The 12601-nt window shown below is 50.8% G+C and overlaps 1 non-coding gene across 1 annotated transcript; it reads left to right on the forward strand.

The window, feature by feature from the left end:
• The first annotated feature begins 9644 nt into the window (after positions 1-9644).
• On the forward strand, positions 9645-9717 carry TRNAR-CCU (transfer RNA arginine (anticodon CCU)). The gene has a single exon. It is a non-coding gene; the product is annotated as a tRNA-Arg (tRNA).
• The last annotated feature ends 2884 nt before the right edge of the window (positions 9718-12601 follow it).

Here is a 12601-nt window from a genome sequence, read left to right on the forward strand (position 1 = left end):
ATGCCTCAAGCAGGCCAGGAAACCCTGGCCCTTCCAAAGCTGTTTCCTGAAACTTACACTTTCTTTCTGGTCCCAAGTTTCACTGTGGAACTGTCCCATGAATGGAGAGAAGCAGCTTCAATGAAGGCCCTTTCCCGGCACTTCTAACGAGCCTGTGTCTCATGACTGTCTGCCCTGGAAAGCTGTCCAGGCCAGACCCAGATATGAGTACCGTGACCTTGCCCTGCGTGTGCTACCGGCGCCCGCTCTTGACCAGTCTCAGCCCCACACCCCGGGCCTTCCACTGCACAGGAAGACCCAGCTGCAGGCATGTGCCTGGCCACAGGGCCCCACGTGGCTCTCCACAAGGCTCCCCACACACCCATGGGGGAAGGAGGCTGCCCCCTGGCCCTGGCCCAACCCCTCCTGGGCCATCTGCTCAGAGTGCAGTGAAATATGTTTAGCAGAACACAGTGAACTGGAGTGCTGATTTTTGAATCAGCACCAATTTTCTGCTTACTCCTTTTTGTGTGTGTGTGTGGTTGTTAAATAAGTAATATAAGTATATGGCTTCAAGTTCAAAAGGTGCAAATGAGCACATGTGGTGAAAGGAGTCTCTGGTGCCCCTCCAGACACATCCTATGACCAAAGTACACAGGCATGTACGTTTCTTTCTTGCTTTTTTTTTTAACACAGAAAGTAAAAGTGCACTGCCCTTTGCTTTTTGCATTTAACAATACTCTTGGAAGCCTTTTCACATCATTTCACATGCAGCTGGCTTGTTCTCTTAGAGGGCTAACATTTCTTTCTTTGGGTGAGTCATAGATTTCTTAACCAGTCTCTTGTTCACAGACATTTAGGCTGCTTCCAGGCTTTCACTATTACATATTCTGTGGCCACGGCTGACTTATAAACCGTACCACACCTGTGCAAGCAGGGCCCTGGGAATAAACACCCATGAGGCAGGCATACTCTTGAGAACTCCACCATACTGCCTGGATTTCTTCATCGTAACCAAGGAGCTCCGCCTTGCTCTCTGCTGGTTACTGTCTCAATGGAGTCAGAGTTAGAACCGTTGATGAGTCATAACAGGAACAACGTTTATGAAAAGCATCATAGCACCTACGCTTTGCCCAGCACCATTCTCTACACTCAGAATAGGTTACAGTGTTGATTCCTCATAATAGCTCATGAGATAGGTTCTATTCATGCCCTCCTTTTAAAAAAAAAAAACAACTTTTTATTGTATATTAAAGTATCACTGATTAAAGATAGAAGGCAAAAAGAGAAGAGGGTGGCAGAAGATGAAATGGTTGGATGGCATTGCCGACTCAGTGGACATGAGTTTGAGCAAACTCCAAGAGACAGTGAAGGACAGGGAAGGCTGGCGTGCTGCAGTCCATGGGATTGCAAAGAGTTGGACACAACTGAGCAACTGAACAACCACAAGGGCTGATTAACAATGTTGTGATACTTTCAGGTGGACAGCAAAGCAACTCAGCCACACATATACATGTATCCATTCTCCCCCAAACTCCCCTCCTGTCCAGGCTGCCACAGAGCATTGATATTATGCCCTCCTTTATATAAGCAAGGAAACTGAGGCACAGAGAAGAAAGGAACTTGCTTGAAATTCCACAGCTAGGAGGCATCTGGGATTGGAACACAGGCAGCCCAGCTCTGTGACACATCACTTCTCGTGCCAAAATCTTCTAAGTAATCACTTGGCTACTAGAGCTGCTTCCAGGGTGTGTGTATCAGAGGGTGCTTGCCTGCAAAGCCCAAATGGGAACTATATCTTCTATCTTCACCATCACTACGTACCCAGAAGGAGGACGGACCAGCTTGTGCACTCTGTGAGGGCAGGGACCAGCTCTGCGTTGTTCACCCTGGTATCCTACATGCTGCCCAACTAGTTACTGTTGAATGACTGAATGAATATTATCCTGGATAATAATACTGCTGGGGACTTTCCTGGGCTCCCCATGTGGCCCAGCAGTAAGGAATCCTCCTGCCAATACAGAAGACTCAGGAGACGCAGATTCGATCCCTGGGCGGGGAGATGCACCGGAGGAGGACATGGCACCCCACTCTAGTATTCTTGCCTGGAAAATCCCATGGACAGAGGAGCCTGGCGGGCTACAGTCCATAAGGTCAAGAGAGTGAGGTTGTTGTTGTTGTTCAGTCACCCAGTCGTGTCTCTTTGTGACCCCGTGGACTGCAGCATGCAAGGCTTCCTGTTCCTCACCATCTCCCAGAGTTTGCCCAAGTTCATGTTCGTGCCATCCAGCCATCGCATCCTCTGATGCCCTCTTCTCCTTCTCCCCTCAATCTTTCCCAGCATCAGGGACTTTTCCAATGAGTTGTCTGCATCAGATGACCAGTATACTGGAGCTCCCGCTTCAGCATCAGCAAGTCAGGTACAAGTGAGCAACTGAGCACACACACACAAAGGGGACTTCCCTGGTGGCGCAGTGGTTAAGATTCCATGTTTCCAACTGCAGGGAGTGTGGGTTTGATCCCTGGTCCAGAAACTAAGATCCATACTGCATGGTGTGGCAAAAAAAATTTTTTTTTGAATGCCAGTGATAGCTGATATTTATGGAGCACCAGCTAAGAGTTTGCCATAAATTATCTCATTTAATCCTCACAATGGCTCTCTGAGATAAAGTCCATTGTTACTTCCATTTTACAGATGGGAAAACAGAGGCTCACAGAGGTTGAGTAAGTTGCCCAAGGACACACAGCTGGTATTAACAGATGAGTTGGGATTTGATCCCAGGATGTCTGCTCTCTACCTGGGATTTCTGAGGTCCTGTCTGCACCTAAGTTGTGAATCCATGAATTTCCCACTTAGGAATTGACCTCCACTGGATGCAGCCTGAAGATAAGAGCTACATGTCCTTTTAAAAAAAATTAAATAAACTTAATTTTTAGAGCAGTTTTAAGAGTAGAAAGTACACTTTTGTGTACTCCAAGTACAATTTTCAGTTTCATAGAAATACTGAGTGGAAAATACAGAGATTTCCCATATGCTTCCTGACCCTACACATATAGCCTCCTCCACCATCAACATCCTGACCAGAATGGTATAACTATTACAATCAATGGATTTATGCTAACACATCACTATCACCCCAAATCCATAGTTTACCTGAGGGTTCATTCTTGGTGTCTGCCAAATGGATTTGGACAAACGTAAAATGATGTGTATCCACCATTATAGTATCATACGGAGCAGTCTCACTGCTCTAAAAGTCCTCTGCCAGCTCATCTCTCTCTCTCCCCTCTCAGCCCTGAAAACCACTGATCTTTTTCTGTCTCTGTAGTCTTGCATTTTCTAGAATGTCATATAGTTTCAATCATTTCAGATTGGCTCTTTCACTGAGTAAGTCTCACTGAAGTTCCCCCCATGTCTTTTCATGCTTTAGAGTAAATAGGTTACACTTTGTATCCGGGGGGAGGAAAAGCTAATAAAGTTTAAAGACAGAAAAAAGAAAGACAGCTAAAAATGAAGCAACTGAGTCTGTGGTCCACCTGAAAAAAAACAGGCTGAACAGAAGGAGAAGGAGGTCTGTCTACCCCAGGGCCCCCCGAGGAGCTGCCAGCCCTTCACACAGGGCCCCAGGCTGACACTTCAATCACGGTCTTCAAGTGAAGGCAAACAGAGAAGCACCAACAAGAATGAAACAAGAAGACGTGCATCACACAGCTTCATGCCTCTGTCCCTTTACCAGCCAAGTTGCCCATAGCCGGTACAAGGAACTCATTTAAAAAATAAACAAAACCTGGGACTTCTCTGACAGTCCAGTGGTGAAGCCTCGGCACCTCCAATGCAGGGGGCACAGGTTCGATCCCTGGTCAGAGAACTAGAGTCCACATGCCATGTGGCATGGCCAAAAAGTTAAAAAAAAAAAAATCCTGGGGGGAGGGATAAACTAGGAGGTTGGGATTAAGATGTGTTCTTAGTCGTTCAGTTGTGTCTGACTCTTTGTGACTTCATGGACTGTAACCTACCAAGCTCCTCTGTCCATGTGTTTCTTCAGGGAAGAATACTGGCGTGAGTTGCCATTTCCTCTTCTGGGAGATCTTCCTGACCCAGGGATCAAACCCTCCCCTCCCGTGTCTCCTGCATTGGCAGGTGGATTCTTTCCTCATTGAGCCATCAGGGATTAACATATACGCTCTACTATATATAAAACCGGAGAAGGCAATGGCACCCTACTCCAGTACTCTTGCCTGGAAAATCCCATGGACACAGAAGCCTGGTAGGCTGTGGTCCATGGGGTCGCTAAGTCGGACATGACTGAGCGACTTCACCTTCACTTTTCCCTTTCATACACTGGAGAAGGAAATGGCAACCCACTCCAGTATTCTTGCCTGGAGAATTCCAGGGACGGGGGAGCCTGGTGGGCTGCCGTCTGTGGGGTCGCACAGAGTCGGACACGACTGAAGCGACTTAGCAGCAGCATATATAAAACAGATAATCAACGAGACCTGCTGTACAGCACAGGGAACTCTCCTCAACACTTTGTAATAACCCATACGGGAAAAGAATCCAAAAAAGAATAGATCTATGTCTATGTCTAACTGAGCCAGGCTGCTGTACACCTAAAACACAATATTGTAAATCAACCACATTCCAATATGAAGTAAAAATTTTAAAAATTAGTCCTGTGGCCATGTTGTGAGTGTGGAGTTTTGTGTGAGTTTAAGCATGTTAAACATACTATTTCATTACATGTAAATATTTAAAATATGCCATAAACTTTGAACTCTATTCTGATGCTATTTGTTTTCAAATATACTGGGAGCCTCAACAAGTCAAAGCAGCCAGGACCTCTCTTGACCTTACGAGGTGCCATCCGCTGGGGATCTGGGAAAAAAGAAGTTAAAAAAGAGCGTGTGTCTCTGTTCTTCAGCCCAGTCCCCGAAGAGAGGATTGGAATCTGGAACAGGCTGATGAAGGATTTAGGACACGGCACGGGGTTCCAGTGGGAACAGAGAGGGAGGGTGCATCCAGCCCACCCAGGGCTGGCCTTCTGTTCTGTGGGCTCCAGAAATTTCCATTGCTCTTGCTAAGTATCCTGTCTTCTTTGTGAGACTGGAGATCCACAGTTGTAGGAAAATGAGATGCCCAATTTTTGTTAAGCAAATGAATTTCGTGATCAAGGGCTTTCCATTTGCAGAGAGTATTTGAATATAAAGATAAGATACATATTTTTCTCCCATGTAAAAGATGCCTGGGATGTGAAGGATGGTGCTCAGTCAGGGGGCCGCCTCAACCCTCTCCTCTCTGCTCATCACAGATGTTCCATTGACTCCTCGGGCCACGTGGTAATCACCACCGACCCCAGGTCCCGCCTGCTGGAGTCCAGGCCACCATCAGAAGACTGACTCTACTGTCTGTCTCAAATGCTAATTCTCGGGAAGAAACCCTGATTGGCCCGAGGTTAGGTCAGGTGATTCCTCAGCTCACTCACTGTTGTCGAGGGGTGGCCGTTGCCCTGTATTAACAAGGGCTCTGTGAACTAAGTAGACACCACAAACGGGGAGGGGAAATGTCATGACCCTTCCAGTCTGCTCTACAAGGGAGGGAATAGAATTTTCCGTGGCCCCTCTTTGGCTCATGGAGAGACTTTGGGGGAGAGAAGCACATGTCCTTGACCCTGGGCTCCACACACGAGTGTGGTAGGAGGTACTCGAAGCTGCGAGAGCCAACAGGCGTCATTTACTTCTCAGCCAATTCTTTGTGGTGCTAACAGTGAGGCCCTGGAGCTGATGGAAACAATCCATTAGCCTTTTGGTTATTAGCCTACCCACCACACCCCCGCTGCTAACACACACATGTGACTCGCAGTCAAGTAAAGGGGGACATGATAGTCCTCTGTACAATAGAGGCACAGGCATTTTCAGGGAGTGTGTTATGGAGATAAGGTAATATTTAAGGGGAGATCTGAAGGCTGAGAAAAAGCCAAGCCCTCAGACATCAGGCGAACATTCCTGCAGAGGGAAGGCGGCGCCCAGCCCTGGGGCAGCAAGGCCAGTCAGTGTGGCTGGAGCCCCAGGAGCAATGGGAGAGAGGTGCTGAGCGCCGCAAGGCTGGAGCAGAGGAGAGCTTTCATAGCTGAATTTGGCCTTGAGTGTGGTTAAAGTGGGGCTTCCTGGGTGGCAGAAGTGGTAAAGAAGCCGCCTGCCAATGCAGGAGACATAAGAGATGTGGGTTCGATCCTTGGGTCGGGAAGATTCCCCTGGAGAATCCCGCGGACAGAGGAGCCTGGCAGGCTACCGTCCACAGGGTCGTGAAGAGTTGGACACGACCGAAACGACTTAGCACACCTGCGCGTTGTTAAAGCAAGTAGTGATCTGAACTAAAAACGCTGGACGGACTGGAGATAACTCGGGAGATTGTGGATGGAGATGGGAGGCAAGGAAAAGGAGAGAACCAAGGAGAATTCCTAAGTTTCCCATTTGAGCAATTGGATGGTTGGGTGATGGGTGATGCTCATTTACTGGAGGGTAACAGGGTTGGAGGGAGAAATCAAGAGAAGAGGCGAAGAAGCCAGCTGAGTGGCCAGAAGGGAGGTCTGGCTGGACATTAGGTCTGGAGTCTCTGGTGTTGGAAGTCATGAGCCTGAGGGAGTTCACCTGGACGGGGGTGGGGAGGTGGCACGTAGCTGGAGGACACACAGCCCAGGACCAGGTCTTGAAGCACTCAGAGTGAGGCAAGGGCCAGAGGAGGAGACTGAGGCAGAGTGGCCAGGGAGCTCCCAGGAGAAGAGGGGAAAGAGTACGTGACATTAACAGGAAAGTCTATCCCTGTCGTGGGTCTGCACCATGGAGGTCACTGGCGGGGTGTCATGGGGACATGGGCTGGCTCTGTTTCATTTGGGTAATAAGGAAGTGGGTGACGCCAGGGCAGAGGATTTGGGGATCTTTGTGCTATGTTTGCGGAGCAATGTGAAAAAGGAAAACAGTGCCTGTGACATTTACATCAGACAGCATGGTTGGGGTGTGAGCTCAGAGGGCAGCCTGAGAAACTGTGAACTGGGGACCTGAGTGTGAAGCCGCTCCCCATTGCCACCCCCTCCCGCCCCACCCCCAGGAGGAGAAGGGCCTGGCCACGTGGAGAACCTAAGCCCTACAGACAGGAAGGAGGAGCGCCCTGTTTATTTCTGTCTGCCTGATTTCACATCTGCTGACGTCTTCACACCCACCCCCCTCCCCTTCTTGAAGTCTCAATGGTTTAGGAGCTAAAAATGCAGCCCTGAGGCCAAAGCTATGTGTCATGCTTGGTCAGTCTGGCACAAGCAGCCTACAGGGGAACTCAAGATGCGACATACTGAGAAGTAAAAAGGTTCACGAGCCTCTAAACCTATAAAAACACAAATCCCCAAAGATGGAAAAGATGTACCCCACGCCCTCCGAGCGCTGCAACTGACAGATGGGGCAGGCATCCACTGGGCACCCAGCACATCCGAGGGCTGGCTGGAGCCATTATTTCTTTTTCCTGTCAAAATAAGTGGGCCTTTGGGGTTGAAAATGATTTCATGGTTTCATTTCCTTCGAGGACATCCAGCTCTCATTGACGTGAACATGCTTCATAGAAACTCCTACTGCAGCGGGCGGGCTCTCCTGTGTGACCTTCATCCTAGGCGAGCAGAGAGGCCGGGGACCCCGTCCTGCAGCCCCCACCCACTGGTGGGCTGACCAGGCTGGGATTCCCCAGACCCCAGGCTTCTTCCCCTGATAGGGCCCAAGCTTACTGCTGGGCTGTGAGAGAACGGCTGGGCCTGGTGACCATGGGCAGGCTCTCCAATCTCCTACTGTGGAGAGCAGGACTGCCTGATGCTCCAATGCCAGGCTCTGAGCCCAGGGGCGTGAGGCCACACATCCCACGGGCTGCGCTCAGCCCCTGGCTGAGCTTGGCAGGGACAGATGCTAAGACAGGCTTGCTCCTGGGAGATGCGGGACTCCTCTGCAGGCAACTCTAGCCTGAGGAAGACCTTCCTTTGCCCTTCCTTCTCTCCTTCACCAGCGTTAAACAGCATCTCCGTCTGCGGGTTCTCCCAGCCTCCTACATCTCCCAATCGTTCTATGCAGGTGTTTACTCCAAGACTCTCTCACACTTGGAATCTCATCTTGGTATCTGTGCCTCAGAGGACCCAAGCTGGGCTTCCCAGGTGGCTCAGTGGTAAAGAATTTGCCTGCCAATGCAGGAGATGCAGGTTCGATCCCTGGGTTGGGAAGATGCCCTGGAGAAGGAAATGGCACCCCACTCCAGTGTTCTTGCCTGGAGAATCTCATGGACAGAAGAGCCTGGTGGGCTACAGTCCAGGGAGTCTCAAAGAGTCAGACAGGACTGAGCATGCACACACACGTGGACCCAAGTTAACAGCCCTGGAGCTTCCAGAAATTGACAGGAGTGCTATGCACAGCACCAGTGTTCATTGCCTAGAGGGCAGGGTCACTCTTTTTTTTATTTTTAATTGGAGGATAATTGCTTTACAATACTGTGTTGGTTTCTGCCATACATCAACATGAATCAGCCATAGGTATACCTATATGCCCTCCATCTTGAACCTCCCTCCTCAAGGCCAGTCTTATGCACACTCTTATGTCAAAGCCCGTCTCTAACTGGGGTCATCCCTCTCTCCCCTTCTGAAGAGACACAGATTCCCTCACAAGGGTTACATGCGGCACCCCCGTGCCTCTTGGTGCCAGCTGAGCCCCAGCCTGTCTTAATCCATCCACCCAAGTCACCGCGTGTCCCCGTGACGGGCTCTGTAATCCATCCTCCTGCGTCACCGCGTGTCCCCGTGACGGGCTCTGTAATCCATCCACCCAAGTCACCGCGTGTCCCCGTGACAGGCTCTGTAATCCATCCTCCCGCGTCACCGCGTGTCCCCGTGACGGGCTCTGTCATCCATCCTCCCGCGTCACTGTGCGTCCCTGTGACGGGCTCTGTAATCCATCCGCCCGCGTCACTGCGAGTCACCGCGTGTCCCCGTGACAGGCTCTGTAATCCATCCACCCACATCACTGCGTGTCCCCGTGACGGGCTCTGTAATCCATCCACCCACGTCACTGCGTGTCCCAGTGACGGGCTCTGTCATCCATCCTCCCGCGTCACCGCACGTCCCCGTGACGGGCTCTGTAATCCATCCTCCCGCGACAGTGCATGTCACCGCGTGTCCCCGTGACGGGCTCTGTCATCCATCCTCCTGCGTCACCGCGTGTCCCCGTGACGGGCTCCTGGGTGAGACAGTGATTCCAGTGTGAGGGAACAAGTGACCTCACACTGAGGAACACAAAGGGCGCTGGCACGCAGTCGGCAGTCCCTCCTCCTGTCTGTCGGGGAATGTGACTTTAACTGGGGATTCTGGGTGCCGGGAGATTAGAGAAGAGGGATGGGAGAGGAGGGCGGGTAACCGGGTTATTTTACCACTTACCAAGGGGAGGTGTGGGAGCGGCGGCGTGTGGAACGTGGGCAGGAGGTTAGAGAAACCAGACAGGAAGGAGCAGCTGAAGATCTGCCCTGGGCTGAACAGCGGCCACCCCGCCCCGCTGAATTCACGTCCTTCCTGGAACCTCACAATGTGACATTATTTAGAAACAGAGAAGTTGCAGATGTCTTCAGTCAAAAGGATGTCAAACTGGGAACTTCCCTGGTGGTCCAGTGGCTCAGACTCTGCACTCCTAATGCAGGGGGCCAGGGTTCGATCCCTGGTCAGGGAACGAGATCCCGCATGCCACATCTAAGAGTTCGAGTGCCACAACTAAAGATCGTGCATGCCACAACGAAGATCAAAGATCCCTCAAGCCGCAACTGAGACCCAGCACAGCCAAAACAATAAATATTTTAAAAAAGATGATGTCAAACCAGAGTAGGGTGGGCTCTAAATCCAACATGATTGGTGTCCCTACAAGAAGAGGAGAGACACAGAAGTCGGGAGGAGAGACCATATGGAGTCAGAGGCAGAGGTTGGAGCAATCTGAGGACGAGTGAGGAATGAGAACGCTGCAGGCAACCATCGGAAACGAGGGAGAGGCAAAGATTCTCCCATAGCGCCTTCGGAAGGGGCATGGCCCGGCTGCCAACCCTGACTTTGGGCTTCAGGTCTCCAGAGCCATGAGAGAAAAGATGTTTGTAGCTTAAAGCACGGAGTTTGTGGTCCGTTGTTATGGCAGCCCTGGGAAATGATACTGCAGAGTTCCACGGTGAGGCACATTGGTGAAAGCATTGTAACAACAGTTCATTCATTCACTCAACAATTATTTACTTGTACCTAGTCAGTGCCTGGCCCTGTGCTCAGTGCCTGGGAAGCCTCGGGAATGAAGTAGATGTGCCCCTGGCCCGGTGGAGCTCCCAGCTAACAGGAGACAGATGCGCCTGGGACAGTCATGCAATGGATGGAGAATCACGAGTTGTAAAAAGTGCTGGGGAAGGCAAAGAACACGTTCCTGTGAAAGCAATCGGCATGAGGGACAGGTGACGAGTGGAGTAGTCAGGGAGGACTCTGCCAGGAGGTGACGCTTCAACCAGGACTGTGTTGGAGGCGACGGGGAAGAACCAGAGGAAGGGTGGCTGGGCATCTGGACCGAGCGGGTGGCAGGGCAGAGCTCACCCTTCAGGAACTGAAAGAGGGTGTGGCTGAGCTCATGAGCTGGGTGGGGTGCAGCTGGGAGAGGGAGGCAACCTCCCAGGGCTTACTGGGGTTCTGGATTCAAAATCAGTGAGAACTTCCCAGGTGGTACAATGGATAGGAACCTGCTTACCAATGCAGGGGACATGGCTTCAATCCCTGCTCTGGGAAGATTCCACATTCCATAGAGCAACTAAGCCCACACGCCACAACTACTGAACCCAGGTGTTGCAACTACTGAAGCCCACATGCCTAGAGCCCGGGCTCCCCAACAAGAGAAGCCATCACAACAGCACCACATCGAAGAGCAGCCTCTGCTCACTGCAACTGGAGAAAGCTCGCCCCTGGAAACAGACCCAGCACAACCAAAATCAGTCAATCAATCAACAAAAAGACCGGTGAGAACACTCCCAGTTAGACCCTCCCCCAAGGTGGTGAATTCTAAAACGGGGAGAAGAGGGTGGAGGCCCGGATGAAAAGCCATGATGAAGTGTTGTCATCTCCTGGGCAGCAGTGGGTCACCTTAGCAGGAAATGCACCCTACACTCCTTCTTCAAGTGTGTGCAGACCTCAGACAGAGTCTATATGGAGAAACAGGCCTACATCTGGCCTCCAAATTGAGAGGAAAAGGCAGGAAAGCGGAGGGTGGAGGGACCGCCCTTCTGCCCTTTACAGTAAAGCACCCTGACTGACCTCTGAGGCTGGGTGGTGCCTCTGCAAGTGTGGGTGCCTTATTCAGGGGCGGTGTTTAGAGAAGAAACTTCCTCTGGGTCTCAGCTCTCTCAGCACTGCCCTGGATCTCAGAGGCCCTGCTGCTCCTGCATGTGGGTGTCTCTTCCCTACACAGAAAGGACGAACCTGGGAGGAAAAGCTGGGAAGGTCGAGAAGCGGGTCTCCCGTGGAGGGTCACAGACAGTGGCACTCAGCAGGGCTTCCCTCTCCTCTCCTGTGACTCGGCAGGAGCAGGCCAGGACCCTGGGGGAGAGACATCCTCAGCACCTCTGGCTTCAACTGAAGTCTCACTGTCCTGTGTGGGTCTCCATTTTTATGTCTGTGTGCCTCTCATCTCTTTACTTGATAGTATTCCTCTTGATGAAAGTGAAAGTGGAGAGTGAAAAAGTTGGCTTAAAGCTCAACATTCAGAAAACTAAGATCATGGCATCTGGTCCCATCACTTCATGGCAGATAGATGGGGAAACAGTGCAAACAGTGGCTGACTTTATTTTTCTGGGCTCCAAACTCACTGCAGATGGTGACTGCAGCCATGAAATTAAAAGACGCTTACTCCTTGGAAGGAAAGTTATGACCAACCTAGATAGCATATTAAAAAGCAGAGACATTATTTTGTCAACAAAGGTCCATCTAGTCAAGGTTATGGTTTTTCCAGTGGTCGTGTATAGATGTGAGAGTTGGACAGTGAAGAAAGCTGAGCGCCGAAGAATTGATGCTTTTGAAATGTGGTGTTGGAGAAGACTCTTGAGAGTCCCTTGGACTGCAAGGAGATCCAACCAGTCCATCCTAAAGGAGATCAGTCCTGGGTGTTCATTGGAAGGACTGATGTTGAAGCTGAAACTCCAATACTTCGGCCACCTCATGCAAAGAGCTGACTCATTGGAAAAGACCCTGATGCTGGGAAAGATTGAGGGCAGGAGGAGAAGGGGACGACAGAGGATGAGATGGCTGGATGGCATCACCAACTCGATGGACATGGGTTTGGGTGGATTCAGGGAGTTGGTGATGGACAAGGAGGCCTGGCATGCTGCAGTTCACAGGGTCACAAAGAGTCGGACACGACCGAGCAACTGAACTGAACTGATTCATTCACCCGCTCACTCATTTTTTCAACCAATATCCATTGTAATCAATATTCTTGAACTGCAAATAGCATCAACCTCAAACAAAACCAGGATCTTTAACATGGCTGAACGGGCACCCACCCACCTCTTCACGGTCCCCTGCCCTCACTCACTCTGTTC

Source organism: Giraffa tippelskirchi, chromosome 9 (genome assembly GCF_054371585.1).
Source record: "Giraffa tippelskirchi isolate mGirTip1 chromosome 9, T2T-mGirTip1v1.2.pri, whole genome shotgun sequence".
Taxonomy (NCBI): Eukaryota; Metazoa; Chordata; class Mammalia; order Artiodactyla; family Giraffidae; genus Giraffa; species Giraffa tippelskirchi.